Source organism: Camelus dromedarius, chromosome 9 (assembly GCF_036321535.1).
Source record: "Camelus dromedarius isolate mCamDro1 chromosome 9, mCamDro1.pat, whole genome shotgun sequence".
Lineage (NCBI taxonomy): Eukaryota > Metazoa > Chordata > Mammalia > Artiodactyla > Camelidae > Camelus > Camelus dromedarius.
The window spans coordinates 262,660-279,276 of NC_087444.1; the positions used below are offsets into that span (position 1 = coordinate 262,660).

The 16,617-nt window shown below is 44.5% G+C and overlaps 1 protein-coding gene across 3 annotated transcripts in view; it reads left to right on the top strand.

Moving 5' to 3' along the window:
• LRRC8B (leucine rich repeat containing 8 VRAC subunit B) overlaps window positions 1–16,617 on the top strand; it is a 73,499-nt gene that overhangs the window by 31,922 nt on the left and 24,960 nt on the right. For all 3 annotated transcript variants that reach the window (XM_031457537.2, XR_010382138.1, XR_010382139.1), the window contains 2 exons: window positions 5,917–5,971; window positions 14,773–14,874. The gene's annotated coding sequence lies outside the window, so the exon portion shown is untranslated. Of the gene's footprint in view, window positions 1–5,916; window positions 5,972–14,772; window positions 14,875–16,617 lie in introns of those variants that run through there.

The following is a 16,617-nucleotide window of genomic DNA, read 5'->3' on the forward strand; positions in this document are numbered from 1 at the left end:
CTCTAACCACTGCCACACACACACACACACACACACACACACACACACACACACACACAACCTCTCCATCTTACCACCAACCTCTCCCTCCACCCTGGCTGGCACCCACACCCTACAAGGCTGTTCTTAATGCTTTCTGCTGAATTGAGCTCTTAATAGAAGATTAGCAAGAGGATCAAATACTTTTCAAATTCATCTGAAGTTATTAATGATTTTTGTAAATATAGGTGCTCCAACGGTTATTTTGCAAAAAAAAAAAAAAAAAAAAAAGATCTCAGGTGTGTGTTTACCTCGTCACTAGAAGACCTTTGAATGTGTTCACTGCCTCTGTGGCTGTTTTTCTAGTGTAGAAGCAGCTCATACCTTTCCTGGGCAAATTAGTGAGATCATATCATCTCTCTCACCCAAATCCTTTAAAGTAAAGGTGATGGAAACTTGGTAAATATCTGTTATTTATCATCATAGCCTATGGATTGTGGAAAGCAGCTCTGACATGGCAAAGTTACATTTTCATGTGTTGGTGTGTTTTCCAGTACGTGGGGACCCACTGCGTATTTAATTTGTGTCATCCATTTATGTTTGTTTTAAAGCAGTCAGAACAGTTTTCCTGTTTTACATGATGATTTTTTTGTGGTAAAATATATGTAACATAAAGTTTATGATTTTTACCGTTTTTAGGTGTACAGTTCTGTGGCATGAAGTATATTCACTTTGTTGTGCATCTATGATTATAGATTTTATTTTTTAATATTTTATTTTGTATTGAAGTATAGCCAGTTTACAATGTTGTATTAATTTCTGGCGTGAAGCATAGTGATTCAGTTATTGATTATAGATTTTAAAACATGGCCTTTGCTTGTGTGACATTGGCTGTATCTGACCTGTCTGCAGCATGAATCTCGGTTGGGAAGACAAGCGTTGCATCAAAAAGTGGAGGTTGCTTGCCCCGGTTAACTTTTTAAAATGTTGCATTGCTGTATATTGTTTTGACTTCACAATATTTTGGTCTTCCCTGCAGGTCACAGATTAAATAATTGAGGTGTTACATTTATAATTATATTTCACAGCATTTTCTAGTAACTGGAGTCATGCAATATGTTGCAAAATCTGGCACGGAAATCACTAAGTTGGGTGGATAACCAGACCCTCTAACATCCAGTCTGGTTTCTCTTGGTAGGATAACCCTGTAAAGCCAGCCTTTAAAGAGCTCACTGTAGCTAAGCCTACTGCCCAGTGAGTGCCCGTTTCTGGGCACTTACTGAGTTCCTGCTGCTGTGCTAAGCGTTTTGATTCATAGTTGCCTCCTAAGTTATCTAATTCTTAAAACAACTCCATTCTTATCTCCATTTTAGGGATGAGAAAGTTGATACTTGGCTTATCTAAGATCAAGCAGGTAGCAAATGACACGGTCTGCACTCGGCCTTGCCCGCTGTGCACCCTCCCTTTCTTGTATGAGTTTCAGGTAAGAACCAGGCCTGACAGAGTAACAATGAGGACATGAGATGCATCTTTATCAAGGCACTCAGAAGGAGGGTCATATCTAGGTGATGTGGCATAAATTTATTTTAGCCACATTTGATAGGAAGGCCAGGGAGAAAAGCCACATGAAACATCATTTAAACACAGTTTAAACGCAGGTTATTCCTCTCGTCGTTAGACGCGAGGGCAATGTTTCTCTGGAAGAGGTTGTGCTGGCAGGATGCTCCCCTGCTCAGGCGTCTGTCACGTTGATCTAAATTACTTAAAAGAGGCAGGCAGGATGGAGGGAGCAGTGGTGGTTCTGTTTCTCTAGATGGAATGCTGAGTCATGAGCTAGCACAGCTATAGGGACCTGATTTTCAGATTGTGTCTTTTAGTTTCTCTAAAAGATAGACTGTAGTTTTTTTTGTAAAGCGATGTCACATTCTATATAAAACTCCTTTTCACACAGCTCATTGCAGAGGCGGTGTAGCGGACGGCCCTTAGAGCTGCTGTGAGTTCTGCTTCGCCTTGTGAGCTTGAGCTTGAGCAAGCTTCTTGGTTTCTCCAGGCCTTACCTTTCTCACCATTAGAGTTGGGATGGTTATTCCTACCTCAGTCAGTGCACAGTAGCTGTAGCCTTCCCCCTCCCACCTCCCATCGCTTTCTCCATTCAACAGATGATTATCAGAATACCTGGTGTGTCAGCCCCTGTCTTGCATGCTGAGCCCTTCTGAGAGGCAGGAAGGCAGCGCCTGACCAGCTAATGGCGATGCCGTTTAACAGAAGCCATAGAGCACTGAGCGCTCCCTCAGCGCCAAAGGAGCACCTCCTGTGGAACAACTGCTCGTTTTGGGGGAAGAGTGAGCAGCAGTGTTTATTTGAAACATCGTTTGCACTTTGGGTCAGAAATTAGCTGGATCTAAACACTGCTCTGATTTGCCCTGCACAGCAATTTGATTTCTGTCATTGGGTTAACAACATGGTACAGCGGCGAAAGCGTTCTTTACAGTGATCACTGTCGGAAGTTACTGGTTTTATGAGACTGAAACCATCCCAAGATGTGAAATATTGTCATCTTGATCATAGCTCACAGGGTTGTGGAACTACAGCACTCAGGGAGCACTTCATACGCGGCAGGCTCTGGGCGACAAGGAACGTCCTTACCTTCCCGGAGCCTGTGGTCTCAGGGGGAGGTGGACTGGGCAGCACTTGGGCACCGAACAGCATGGTGCACACTATCCTTGTGGGGCAGCAGCTTGATACTTCCACTGGTCCCAGCATTATTCCTGTTGCATTATGCTGTTAATTTGTACGGAAGAAGAATTGTGAAATCATAATTTGATAAGATCTTAAGATCATTTAGGGATGCTGTGGCATTTATCCAGTGATCCATCACTGATTCAGAGTGACTCACTGTCGTTTTAACGCAGCCAATCCTGCTGAATGTGACAGCAGTTCTCCATTCAGATTTGTGAGATGTCATGTTTGGTGAGTAAGTTGGCAAATATGAATTTTTCTCCTTTCTTTCTGAAGGGGGGAGGCTCAGCCTCTGCTTCTGAACCTCTGTGCCTGTCATGAGCTGGTGGAATGGCTGCCTGAGGCTCTGGCCCCACTGCTTTGCTCATCGTCCTTCCCGACCCACCGAATGTGCCCCCAGGTCCCTCAGAGCGCCAGCCCCGCTCCTCTGTGCCCTTGGTTCCTGGCTGGTTGGGGCAACCTGATCCAGTATCATTGGCTCACGAAGTAATTCCTTACTCAGTGCTTACGGTGCGGGAGGGCAGGCCTGAGACTGGGGGCAGCTGAGGTGGGTTGTCAGCCTGTGTCCTGGGCAGGCTAAGGATCCGACGCCACTTCAGGCCACTGTTCTTTAAATACCTGTTCCGCATTTCTAAGAGGAGCCAGGAGCTGTATGAGAGGGAAGAGGGAGCCAGAGAGCCCCTTGTGGCCCCCCCTCTGCCAGCTCCCAGGATCTCAGCCGGCTAGAAGTCCCCTAGCAGACTCCCAGGCGTCCCTTCCAGCCACGCTCTGCACAGGCCCCGACGGGAGGTCGGGTAGGTGCTATGTTTGTGCAGTTCAGCAGTTTTCCCGAGATGCTGCGGCGCCCGTTGATGAACTGGCACAGGGCGGCTGCCGTAACACCCGGGCCCTTAACCTGGCCCTGGAAGGAGACTCTGGGGTAGGTCCCGAGGATGCAGGCAAGTAAGGTTCTGCCCCCGTCCTCAAAGGTCTGGAGGCAGTCGCTTATTACGTCTCTTAAAAGAGTGAGAGGGAGCCACTAGTGGCGGGCTCTGGGGCGCAGATGGAGGAGCAGTGAGTGTGGCCTGCGGAGGGCGGGGTGGCCCACGCAGCGGTCGGTCGTAGGGTGGGGCTGCCGGTGAAGTCAGGTGTCCTTCTCTTAAGTGCACCTGGTACTCACGGTCTGAACCTTTCAAACTGGTGGAAACAGGACACTTGAATTTTACACGACCTAACGCCTTCAACCTGGGGGCTTGCACGAGGCAGGTCGCGTAAGTGTGCCGTCGCAGTGGTTCCTGCCACATCTGACCTGCAAAATGGGTCGAGTGGCTCTGCAGAGATTCTTGCCTCCTTGCTAAATCCTAAAAGGAGTCTGCTTAACTATCGCTGAAAGACAAACTCACCCATCCCCAGTCTCCAGAACTGTGCGGCAGTTCTTCGCTTTCCTCCAAGGAGTGTGTTTTGTGCGTCCCCTCTGGCCCCCCCTGACAGTAGGGAGGTAGGAGCACCCGCTTTCTCAGTTTTCAGTGAAAGCCTCGGGGCCTTTTGTTTTTCCGTCAGGAAGCTGACCGCCCCCTGTTGTTCCTTAATCAGCAGTCACTTGGGAGTAGCCCTTCTTGTCCCCCACTGGGAACCTTCTGAAAGGAGCTCTTATTTGAGAAAGGGAGTTCTCGGCATATGCTTGTCATCGCCAGATCTTCCGGAATACATTTTTTTAGATGATCTGGGAATTTATTTTTTGGAGGGAAAATTCATGTCTCTTGTGTCCTGCCTCTGGGGGGAGAAAACATTTTTCAGGGGAAGATAATGCCGCCTTTACGGCCTCCATGAGCACTGGGCTGGGGATCCCATGGGTGCCGCCTCTGCGGCCCTTCTGCCTCGGTCGCGGTCCAGCCCCTGCCCTGACCCTGCCTGCCAGGGAGCATTTGTCCCTGTTCTGAGGAGCATTGCCATTTAGTGCTTTCGCGTTGGCTTCTTCCTTCCCACTTGTGTTTTTATTTGCTGCTGGGGAGGAAGAAAGACGATAACTTCTGCTACGGTTTCTAAAATTAGTTTGGGTGATTTGATTTTACCCCAAAGATGGAGCTAGATTTCACTTTTTTCGCTTGACGGCCATGGCTTCACTCTGAGATGACAGGTTGTCGTTCTGAGCGAGATTTCATTAAGTTCTACGTTTAGTCTTCCCAGCAAAATATTCCTCCAGTTTAGGTAAATGTGAAACAGGAAGGAGGAATGAAACTCATTGCTCAGACATGTCGGGAGGCATTCAGCCCAGTTCAGTCAAAGAAATGCACAGTAAGGCAACAGCGAGACCATTTTCGTGTATGGGATCAGCAGAGACTTATTTTTGACGATGGTTCCCACATATGGTAAGGGTGCTGCTCGTGCTGTTTGTAGGAAAGAAAATTGGTGTAATCTCCTTGGGAGATAACTTATGTTATATGTCAGAAGCCTTACGGCGTTCATGCTCTTTGACCCGTCACTCTTACTTTTGGAGGTCTGTGCAAAGGAAATCATGTGAACATAATTACAGATGTTTACAGCTTAATTAGTAGTAAAAAAAGAAAATCTAAGATTCAGAAGGGAAGTGATTTTGTAAACTATGACATAGCCATGTGTGAACTACTCTGCTTCCATCAGAAATGATGTCTAGGGAGACTACAACATTGTCAAGAAAGCGTATGAGAAATGAGGCGAAAAGAGGCCTCAGTGTCCTGCTGTTGAATTTATAATGGCGCGATCGTGTGCAAACAGCAGGCCAGCAAAAAGCAGAGCAACAACAAACTGGAAGGAGAAGGTGATGCTAAACATTAAGCCGCCCCTGCTCCATGTTCCCCTATTTGAAGCACAGACGATTTCAGTGAGCTTTCCTGTCTTCTGCTTATAAAATGAGTGGTGCCTCAGATACAATGCTTGTCTCATTCTTCATTACAAATTTAAAATTCGTGTTTCTTGCCCTGTGAACTCCCGTGGGGATGGGACTGAGTGTGTGCCTTATGGCAGAGATCTGTTTCTCTCCCTGGGCTTCAGCTGACACCTTTTGTGAGAGGTCAGAAAGTGATCTCTTTTAACAGCACTCACTTTTTAAAAAAGTTATCTTTTGTATGTTGCATAAAGTTATTATACATGTCTGAAATTTTAGAGCCACATAGGTGGCTGCATTGTCTTGCAGTTCTGTGATGCATAAAATATAACAATGTGTTTATGATTTCTCTTTAGGAATTTTTCAAGCAGAAACTAACTGCAGAGCTTCCGGTTGACCAGCACTCACAGGGTAAGATTACTATTCTAAACTGTGAGCACACGGCAAGGAAAATTACTATTACACTGGTAGCTTGGGGCAGGTAAGTACTGACTGCTTGGTGTGTAAAAAGAAATTACTATTCAGACAGACGTTTTGAGTAAAATCCTTTTGATGTTTTTAAACCAATTAAACAGAAAAGTAAATCTGAATGCATTCTGGTAAAATGTTGTCTTCTTATCCTTTGTTGGTTTTGCATGTAGAAAAGGGTGTATGTTTGGTGTTTGTCATTTTCTTTACCATTAGAGATCTAATGAATATAATGAATTTCTGTGAGAGACTTACGCTCCACGACTCCATGTCTAGACTTTTCTGACTTTTGTTTAAGTAGCACTCTTAACGCATGGACTCAGTTGCCATGTTTCCACAAGGGAAAGCTGGCCACGCTCTCCTAGAATAGGTGGGACGGAAATAACCAGGTCCTCCGCTCTGTCACCTCCTGCAGACTTCACTCATCTTTCATGATTCTGGAAGTTTAATCCTAAACTAGCTCTGTGGCAGAGCTTTTGACTTTGACACAGTGGGTGATTACTGTGAACACGGTATTAAGCAGCATGGCCCTCTGGTGCTGAGAATACGACACACGTGTTAAAAGCGTGTCACCAGCTCCGAACGCACAGTCCAGGTGAGGCAGGAATGAGGACAGTGGGTCTGCCCCCTGCTGCGTCTTGAACACCCTTCTTTTCATGGTTGAAGGTGTGGACCTTGGACCTCCTGGGTGTCCCCGCATTTCCCTGCTGATCCGCTGAGCTGACCATGAATCTAAAAGCTGATGACAGATGAGCTACTTCTCTGCTTAGGACTCTTCCGTGGCTTTTCCACCACCGCTGCTGATACCCAGATGCTTCATCTCGGCTGCAGGCCCTCTGTACTGCTCTCGCCGGGCTTCTGACAGTCCCGCCAAGTGGCCTCCATTTTGATCTACACACATCCTAAGCTTCTTGCTCTTTCTGCCTGGAATGATCTTCCCCCAAACCATCACACGGTTGGCTCCGTTTAGGTCTCCATTCTAACGGCAGTCCTTTTAAAGAGGCTTTCCCTGACTCCCCAGTCTAAAGTAGCTGTGTGTTCTTCATAAAATTTCTGATTCCATCGTGCGTGTATATTTAATTTTCTCTCTTCCCATACTGCACAGTAAGGCCCCTGGGAGCAGGGATCTAGTCTGTCTTGCACATCTATATTACCCTAAGACATAGAACTCTGTCTGGCACAGAGTAGGCTTTCTAAGTATTTGTTGCATGAACTGACTAAAATCCTGCCCTCTCTTTGACAAGTACTGCTTTGCCGTTCTCAGTAAGTTTTCACCCATTCTCCTTCGGCATTTTGTTTCTGTAGAACCAAATGCAGAACCCAATAAAGATTTGGCCATCATCCTGCTCATTTTGGTGCTGAAATGACAGCATAGATGGTGGGGCTTACTCTCAACCATGCATGTCTTCTCTCCACAATAAGACTGCAAATCCCATGAAGGCAGAGACAGGCCTCCTGTTGCCTTGGTGTTCATTTGTAATGCTAACTTCCATAACTGAATGCATATACATGTTAACTTTAGAGAAATGGTTAAGATTGGTGGCTTAATCATACCTTTAAGTATTTCTGGAATACACTGGTTTCTGTGTCCCAGGGCTCAAAAAAAAATCTCATTTTGATTTATAGTTTAAAAACAATTATAGCATAGAAATGTTCTGGACTATGTTTGCCACTTCGTGTTCCAAAACCCTGTTTTATTTTATTGAGGAGGCTTATCATTACTTAGGGTAGGTGGCCAGAAGCAATGCTGTCAACCTCCCAGTTCTTTTCAAATTAGGAAAGTTGGCCACAATCCCGCATTCTGCTACCCTGTGTCTATAGAGAAGCTGCTCAAACACCTCTGGTATTTAGTTCTCTTATTTGAGGAGAGTTAGACCCAGACTCTGTGGTTTCTTCCTGGGTTAAGTCGTCCATGTGGTCCTGCTCCTGTGGAAGGTGGGTCACCTGTGGAAGCACTAGGAGAAACGCGTGGGCTGATGGTCTCTGCTGTCAGCTCGTCATCCGAAAGGAGAGCATGTGTGTGTCACCAGAGACCACGCATAGTGACTGGGCTTGGCTCTCCTTTACGGCTTGCTTACTCTGAGGAGACAGGAGGGGTCAGGAAAACAATTTTATAAACGATGAAGATGGTGGAGAAGGGTTTGAGGTTGCCTTCTGTTTACACATTCTAGGAATTCTGTAGCCACTGGTAGCTTATGCTCTAGTGTTAATATTATAATAATGTGGCTGTAACTTCTCTTCATTTTAAATGGATTATAGATAATTTGGTAGCTTACTAAAAGCATCAAAGAATTGAGAGGTCTTTTCCTAAAAACACAATTACCATCTAAATTAAATGCGCGATGTATTTCATAACCGTCAGAAACAAGGAGACGTGAAGCCAAAGTCCTTAAAGTTCAGCAAGTGATTTAATTAGGGTTTCTGGAGTTGCTCACATGCTCTCACCTGTCACATCCAGTACCTTTCTCCTGGGGCTTCAGCTGGTTAGGGTGATTTTCCTCATACTTCGCATGTTACTGGACTGATTCACAGCTCTGGGCAAGAAGCTGCAGAAAGGCGGTGCCGGTCACTGCCCTCCCCTGCTTCCTCTGTGTCTCGGCTGCGAAGCCCGACTCTGGCTTCTGTGTCCACAAGCACTGCACTGCTGCTTTTTTTTTTTTTTTTTTTTTTTTTTTTACGTTACTGACTCTGCTTCTCTGTCCCCCTTTTGCTAAATCTTCCTTGTCTGTCCTTCCTCATCTGATATGTTATACAGGGAAGAGAAATTCTATTCTTTACTGACTAAATTCTTTCAGAGAATGAATTCATTTCTATGGCACTGTCTGCTCCTTAAATGCTCATGACTCCCAGTGGTGGACTAAAGATGGCTGCAAATACTTTGTGATTTTTCCCATGAAGAGGTAGAGTCTTGTTTCCCCTCCTGTGCATCTGGGCTGGCCCTGTTACCTTTTTGACCCATCAAGTGTGGCAGAAATGGTGTGGAGTAATTCCTAAGGCTGGACCTTCAGGAGATTTGTAGCCTCTGCCTTCCGGTGCTTGCAGCTGCTCCTGCTTAGAGCTGAGCCACCTGGCTGTGAGAAAGCCTAACCAGCGATGTGGAAGGGCGGCCGGCGCCTGGCCACTCGCTCAAGCTGAGTTCAGGCCAGCAGCCAGCTGAAACAGCAGCCCTTTGATTTTGGACCGTCCAGCCATCCCAACATTCTGGCCAACACCATGTGAAACAGAAGAACTGCCTCATCATCCCACAGAATCATGAGAAATGATGAATGGTTATTTTAGCTGCCAAGTTTGGGGATGGTTCGTTACATAGCAATAAAGAGCCAAAACAAAAATTGGTGCCTAGAAGTGAGGTTCTGCTGTAACAAAACATCTGGCACTGGCTTTGGGACCAGGTGGTGAACCTGGAGGGGAAGTAAGAAGACTGTTCATGGTGGCTGGAAGGGCAGTGAGGAAGTTGCTGTTGGAGGATGTAAAGTGGTACCCTGGTTGTGTGTTGACGGGAAGATTGACAAGATTGACACCCACAGTAACGTGGAAAGTGGAAAATGAACCTAACGGATTTGTGATTCTGGTTTAGATTTTCCAGCGGAATATTAGAAGTACTAGTTGACTTTTTTAGACCACTTACGCCCAAATTATTGTAAGAGAGAGGTTAATTAAAGAAGAAACGGTTCAGATTTCAAGTAGATTTTAGAAGATACGTTTCCAGTCCAGAGTTTTCTGGGGTCATGGATGAAACTGTTTCTTGTTCCTAGCTTCTCCACCCAGCAAAAGGGACCCAAAGTAAGAAATGGCCTCAAGCTGAAAGAACAGATCCAGAGCGCTCGTGCAGTAAAACTCGGTCTTAAGGTACTAATGAAAGCCAGGGCACGGGTGCAGGACCCTGCATTAAGACTTCAAAAGGCTTTAAGGCAGTGCCTCCTGGATCTGCCCTGTTAGACAGAACCTTAAGGGTGTTGTCCCGCAGCATCCTGGACGTGACTGACAGCACAGGATCCTAGACTTCAAGCTGAACTTGATGCCATGGTGAGATGAAGCTCTTGGAGGGCTGGGGAGAGGGTGAGGCCTTTCATGCGGGAGAACGGTAAGTCATCTGTGGGCAGAGACTGTGGTGGATCCAACATGGCCGCACGCCCCAGTGGTCTTCCCGCGGGGAGGAGGCATTTGCTTCCTGTCCCCTTGAACCCTGTGACTGGTGGAATGTGGCAGAGCTGGCACTGTGTAGCTTTGGGGGCTGAGCCATAAAAAACCTGCAGTTTTCGCCTCTCTGCTCGGAGCGCACCACTGCAGAACCCAACCCCAGGCTACGTGAGGACACTCGAGCAGCCAAGAAGAGTCTCAGGTGAAGCTCCAGCCAGCAGTCAGAGCCGACTACCAGCCTGGCGGGTGAGGACATCTGGGCCTTCTTTGTGCCAGCACCACGAGGTGAAAGAACCACCCACAGACTCACAGGAAATAAAACTACTTTTAAGCCATTAAGGTTTGGAATATGCAGACCAGTTAACCAAAATCCTTCCCATCTATATGCTTCTGAGTCTAGCCTCTCCAGGGAGAGGCTTAATCACCTTAGATACACCCTGCCTAAGGCATGAACGTACTTTCTTCTGCCTTCCGCTTTTTGTGTGTTCAGCTGTGTTTATTGTACACCACGTGCTAGAAACTATGGAAGGTACCATAGTACCTTAGGATCTGAATCAGAGCCCTTTTAAACCCTGCTTCTCCATGGCCCTCTCTTTGGATATTTGATGTTGCTAATGGTGTTGAATTTTTATTTACAGTGATTATTTCATATACTGCTTTCTTTTCAAATATATTACAAAGTGTTGCCATGTCATCTCTGGCCGACATGGCTGAAATAGCCTTTCAGCTGGCCCCCTATTTCTGATCCTTCCTCCTTAAACCCATCCTGCAACTCTCTGCAGCTCAGCGACTCGCTGTCCCACTGCCTCACAGGCCTGAGTCTCTGGAGTGTGGTTGGCGGTAGCTGTTACTTCGTGGCCTGTGGCGGGGGGGGCGGGGGGATCTAGACAGCCGAAACTTCTGGGAAGACTTAAAAGGTAGGCGCTTTCCCCAGATACTCTGTTGCCAGTCTGTCTTGTGAGCCTCTTCTCCTGGGGAGAGTTGGGGAGAAAAAAAGTCTGGCCTCACCTAGACCAATTGAAGTGCTCTGTAGGAGTGGCGCCCGAGTTTCAGTTTCTTGTAAAAGTGCCCCAACTGGTTCTGACGTGAGCCAGAATTGAGAACCCTGTCTTAGATTTGCGATTCTCAAAAAGTGACCTCTGCGCCAGCAGCATCAACGCCGACTCAGGGTTTGTTGGAAATGCGCATTCTCGGGCCTCCTCCAGCCCTAACGAGTCAGAAACGCGCAGAGGGGCTCGTCGTGTTCGACTGCACAGGCTCTCCAGTGATTCACGAGCACTGATGTTAGAGAAACCCTTTACTAGATGAATCCTAGTTCTCTTCTAGACCTCAAAACCAGTGTCTTGCTAATGATCATTCAAGTGCTGGAGAAATGCTAAATGATTGTCATCAGATTTCTGATGAAGGTTCGGGGGTTATTTAGTACAAAGAAAAGGAGCAAATTAATCCTGGATATAGCACATTGTCTCCCAGCGAGAGAACTCACAGAGGTGAGTGTAAACTTCAGTTAGGTGTATGTTAAACCCCAGAAGCATCTTGATGAGAAGTAGGACTAAGCATTTTGAAAGGATATAAGGTGATTTTTAAATCAGTTTTCAATGGTGGTATAGAGAAACCCCATTCTGAATTGTTTGGCTGTATCCCTGCCTGGGGCCAGAGGCAGAGACCTTTGAAGTGGCGTCCAGATCTCAGCATATAATGACTCTAAATGCCATCTGATCATCATTTGTTTATTTTTTCACTGGTTATTTTGGAAATGCTTTCAAAGTAAAATAAGGACTAGTGGGAAGTGAAGGCCGGCTAACTTGAGTGTTGTTGTTCAGTCTTAGAGACTTGGTGGTGGTGGGGGGGGGGGGGGAGATTGCCAAATGAATTCATGTGCTTTGAAAGCTTTTATGATTTTTTAATGAGGTTTAAAAGTTAAAGGAATGGAATTAGGACCATAAAATCCTTTACTTTTAACATTGTTTCTTTGAACTGATTTAGTGCATTGGTATATTAGAAATAGAGATCTGATTCAGATTGAATTCTCATTGTTTGCAAAAATATTGTCTGGAAAAAATTCCCTAGACACACAAACGGTATTAAATTTTGTAATGACAAAGGAGAGCTATGTTCTAATCTCCAGTTAAACACTTCAGTTAGAAAAATTAACATCATTTAATACATAGAAATGCTTGAAACTTTTCATACATCATTAAAGTCAGACAGATTTATATAAAGTCTTAGGTAGTTCAGTGGGAAATGTTTAGTAGAAAAAGTTTAGCTGAGAAAGCAGATTATATAGTATATAACTGGAGACACTGCAGAAAGCTGTTCATTTGTGTCCTGGTCTTTCAAAAGGTTAAAATGGAAGCAGTTATAATGCAGATGTGGGGGTAAGTTGATGTCTTAGTCCCTTCAGCACACATTTATCTCTCACAGTTTCTGGAGGCTGGGAAACCTGAGATCGAGGTCCTGGCGGACTCCGTGTCTGATGAGGGCTCACTTCCTAGTTCCCAGATGGCCACGTTCTTGCTTGTGTCCTCACGTGGTGGGAGGGGCAGGAGCGCTCTCCGGGGTCTCTTCTGTGAGGGCCCTCATCCCATCCACAAGGGCTCCACTCTCAGGACCTAATCACCTCCCAAGGCTCCACCTCCTAATACTATCACTTTAGGGATTAGGATTTTAAAGTATATATTTTATAGGGATGCAAACATTCAGTACATTGTAGTTAGGGAAGAGAGTTAAATATTCAGCTTTCTCTTTAGCTTTTGAGAGAACTCAGACTGGCATAGTTAACTGAATGAGACAGCATGGTCTAGTGTGCACAAGGCTGGAGATTTGAGCTGGAGGACCTAAGTTCTAGTTGTAACTATTTCTTGCCAGGCTTGTCACCTTGGACAAGATAGCTCCTTTGGGCCTGCCTTATTTTCCATGTTTATGAAATGTGTGAAGAATAATATTTATCTTAATGGTTTGTTGTTGGCATGAAACTAATGTAATGAAAGTGCTTTGAAAATAGAGAAACAGACATTAGATTATTAATAATAGATTTTTATTTGCTTTCTTGTTGACAAGGAAATCATCAAAGGGAATGTGAACTAGGTGATTAGAGGAAAAATTTATAATTCTTTTTTAAAAATAATTCTTAAAAAGGTGAACAAGAAGCATTCTTTAGAAAAATTTTTGGTTAGAATAGATATGGCGAGCCTGTCCTCAGCTGTGGTTCTCTGACAGGTTAGTTGCAGAAGTTTCTCATTATGATTATTTTAAAATATTACTGTAGTTGGCTTGTGACTCTCTCTTTTCCTAGAAATACCATGTTTAAAGCAGAAAAGTGTATTTGCAGTATTTAAAGGAAACTGTATTGTGCAGGAAGTGATCATGATGGCCTGGTAGCATGCTGGAATTAGGCAATAAATTCTCCCCTGGCTCATTACAGATGCAATGCAGTGGGAAATATGTAAATGTTTCACACAGTGAATGTCTTTATCATGCTTACTACACGTAAATGCAGTTATGTAGCATATGTTGTAAGCCTTTCAAAAATGAGTCGTGAACAAGAAACTCATACTCCAGTGGCGCCGAGTATGAACTAGTACATAGCTGGGTTGTCACACACTAACTGTGCTTTCTGGCTTGCAAAATAATTTGATACTGGATGGTAATTATAAAGCAGGCTTTAAACATGGATTGGTAAATCCAAAGTACATTTCAGACATGCTAACTTTTTGATCTTTGAAAATGACAAAGTTACAAGAATACTGCTAAAAATACCTTAAATACAATTTGGGGTCAGTACTCTGAGCTGGATTTCAAGTACTTAATAAACCAAAAAAGGATTGTATCTTCAGCCAAATTTATAGAACTTCCCAGCAACTTTTCAGAGATTACATAGGGACTAAATATATAATTTTCATACCCAGCTAAAAAAATTGTTTATGTTTTAGAATGTTTTCACATTTCAAACTAGTCAATATATGTGTAATTTAAACTACTGCAAATGATTGTTTAAGTAGATGCTAAGAATGGCTTTTATTCACCTACAAGGTAAAAAACAAAAGCCCAATACAAAGGGTGGAGCTATATTTAATGATATAATTTCAGAGAATTTCAGCCATATTTTGGGACTATGTCTTAAAAAGTTATTAACTTGTAACTATCTGATGAATCAGTAGGCTAAATTTTAGGAGCATTGAGTCTTATTTGGATGGATGTATGGTAAGGTTCAAAAATTATATGGTTTGACAGGCCATCTGATAAATGCAACTGTGTGTGAGGACCAAGTGAGAGAACTTGACATACATAAACTACTTGAGAAAGCCACGTGTTCATCTAAGTGTTGTAGACACAGCATTTTGAAATACATTAATGTCTAAATTTCTGTAGAAACTTCTCTGTAAATTAAGGGAGTTCAGGGGCTGTGTGTGATCTGTTTGTGGGTGGGGTCCTGTCTATACACCTTTGCCAGAATGTCCCCCAATATGAAAAGTAAGCTGGTCTATGAAAAATCCATCTGCCATATAAAGTTTTACGATGGAGAGGGTCTCTGAGGATAGTGTCTCCAGCTTTGTTTGTTTGAACATCCATAGCTATTTCAAGTTACCTATGCTTTCTCATAGAATGAAGACAATCACAGAGATGGTGTGTCTAAGAAATTTCAAAAGGTGTAGGCCTCCTGACTGAAGAACAGTCAACTTCTCAGATTCATTTTTCTCACTATAGTAAGTATAAATATTTGAAGTATTTTATCTTGGCCAGTGTTGACTTATGTTCTTTGGTGGATAAATATTCACTGTCTTGTCAAGTACCCTTGTTGTTAGAGCCATTTGTGTTTACATTCTTCCATAATTTCAGTTGTGGATCTTACATGACTTTAACTCTCAGGACCTTTGAGAGTATAAAGAAAGCCCTAAGCTTTGAGCTGCCAGAGCCCGTGGAGATGGTCCCGTTCACCCTCTTTATCCATTGCAAGAAATCCCTCTGCAGCCTCCTTGGTGGATGGTCATCTTATTCAGCTCTGCCCCAGTCGGGAGAAGGGCCTCAGCTATTCCTCGGAGGAGTCAGTTCTACGGATGCTCTGCTACAAACTGAATCAAAATGTCGTTCCTAAAATGAGCACCCACCTCGTTCTGCCTCTGGAAGAATTCCACTTATTCTTTAATCCAAGGGGTGGCACTGCAAGATGTAAAGATAAATTCTCAGGTTCCCCTAGTCATCTTTTATCTCAGCTGAATATCTTCAAGTGCATGTGTTCCTCCGTCAAGTACCTGTGTTCCTCTATAGGAAATGGTTCGTAGGCAAGTCGCTCCTGATTACTTTATTGCCCACTTGGTCTTTAACCCTATGACTGCATGTTGGGTGCCAGGTATGGTCTCACCAGCTGGGCACAGAAGGACTGTTGCCCCTTTACTGGGCTCGTGTAATACTATGCCCCTAGATTATAGTCATGTCATAACTCTGCTCAGCATAAATACAGCACATAGCTGTGTTTTACGTAATAGCTCTGACACAGTTAGCCTAAAGCATGCATTTATGTCGACTGAAACCCCTAGATATTTTTCACATGTTCCTCCAGCAGTGTTTTTTGCCATCCTTTCCTCCCATCGTGTTTATAGTATTTGGGGGTCTTAGTCCAGGATTTTCTGTTTGTCTCTTATAATCCTCTTGCTTTTGTCTTGTCTTGTCTTCACACACAATTATGATTAACTGCAGTGGGGTGAGGCAGAAGGGAGGAAGTTAAGAGCTAGACCCACTAAACTAAAGTAAAGGCGCCCTGGAGAGTTATTTATTCAAGCCATGTGTCCCAAGAGGAAGTTGAATCCATATGACATGCTGGTGCCCAGTGAGAATACAGCTGGACGGTGGTGCCCCAGGCCAGCAGGTAAAGTCAGGATCGGGGGTGTCCTTGTTAGGGGACTGCATGAAGGGTTAGGGTTCAGGGTCAGGTGGTCAGGAGCATGCTCGGACTGACTAGCAAAAGAGAAGATGCGTATTCGCAGGTCCCAGGGCCCCTGTCATGGGATTCTAGGGTCAAAGGCAGGACACCAGGCCCTCGGAGGGGGACTGGTGAGAGCAGAAAGTTTTCCTTGGGGGTGCTCCCAGTACTAGGGTGTCCAGAGAGAGAAACTCAGACCCAGGAAGGTTAAGACTTCAGACTCAAAAAAGTGCAAGAGAAGCCCTCGAGCAAAGCTTGGAGCTGGACCACCAGCAAAAGACGACCATGCTGCTGCGATATTTACCAGAATTGTTACTAGATCCAAATATTTCCTTTTATCTGTCTTAATCTGTGCCATCTTATAGATGGTCTGGATTTTACTAGCTAGCAGTTTTTTAAACAATTGGTACATGTAAGGCTGAACACTACATCAATCATTTCTGTAAAGAGCATTGTCTGAGTACTTTTTGACGTGAAAATGCAAAATCCACCTTGTTTTTCTGAAGGCAAAAATACTTTAATAATAGCA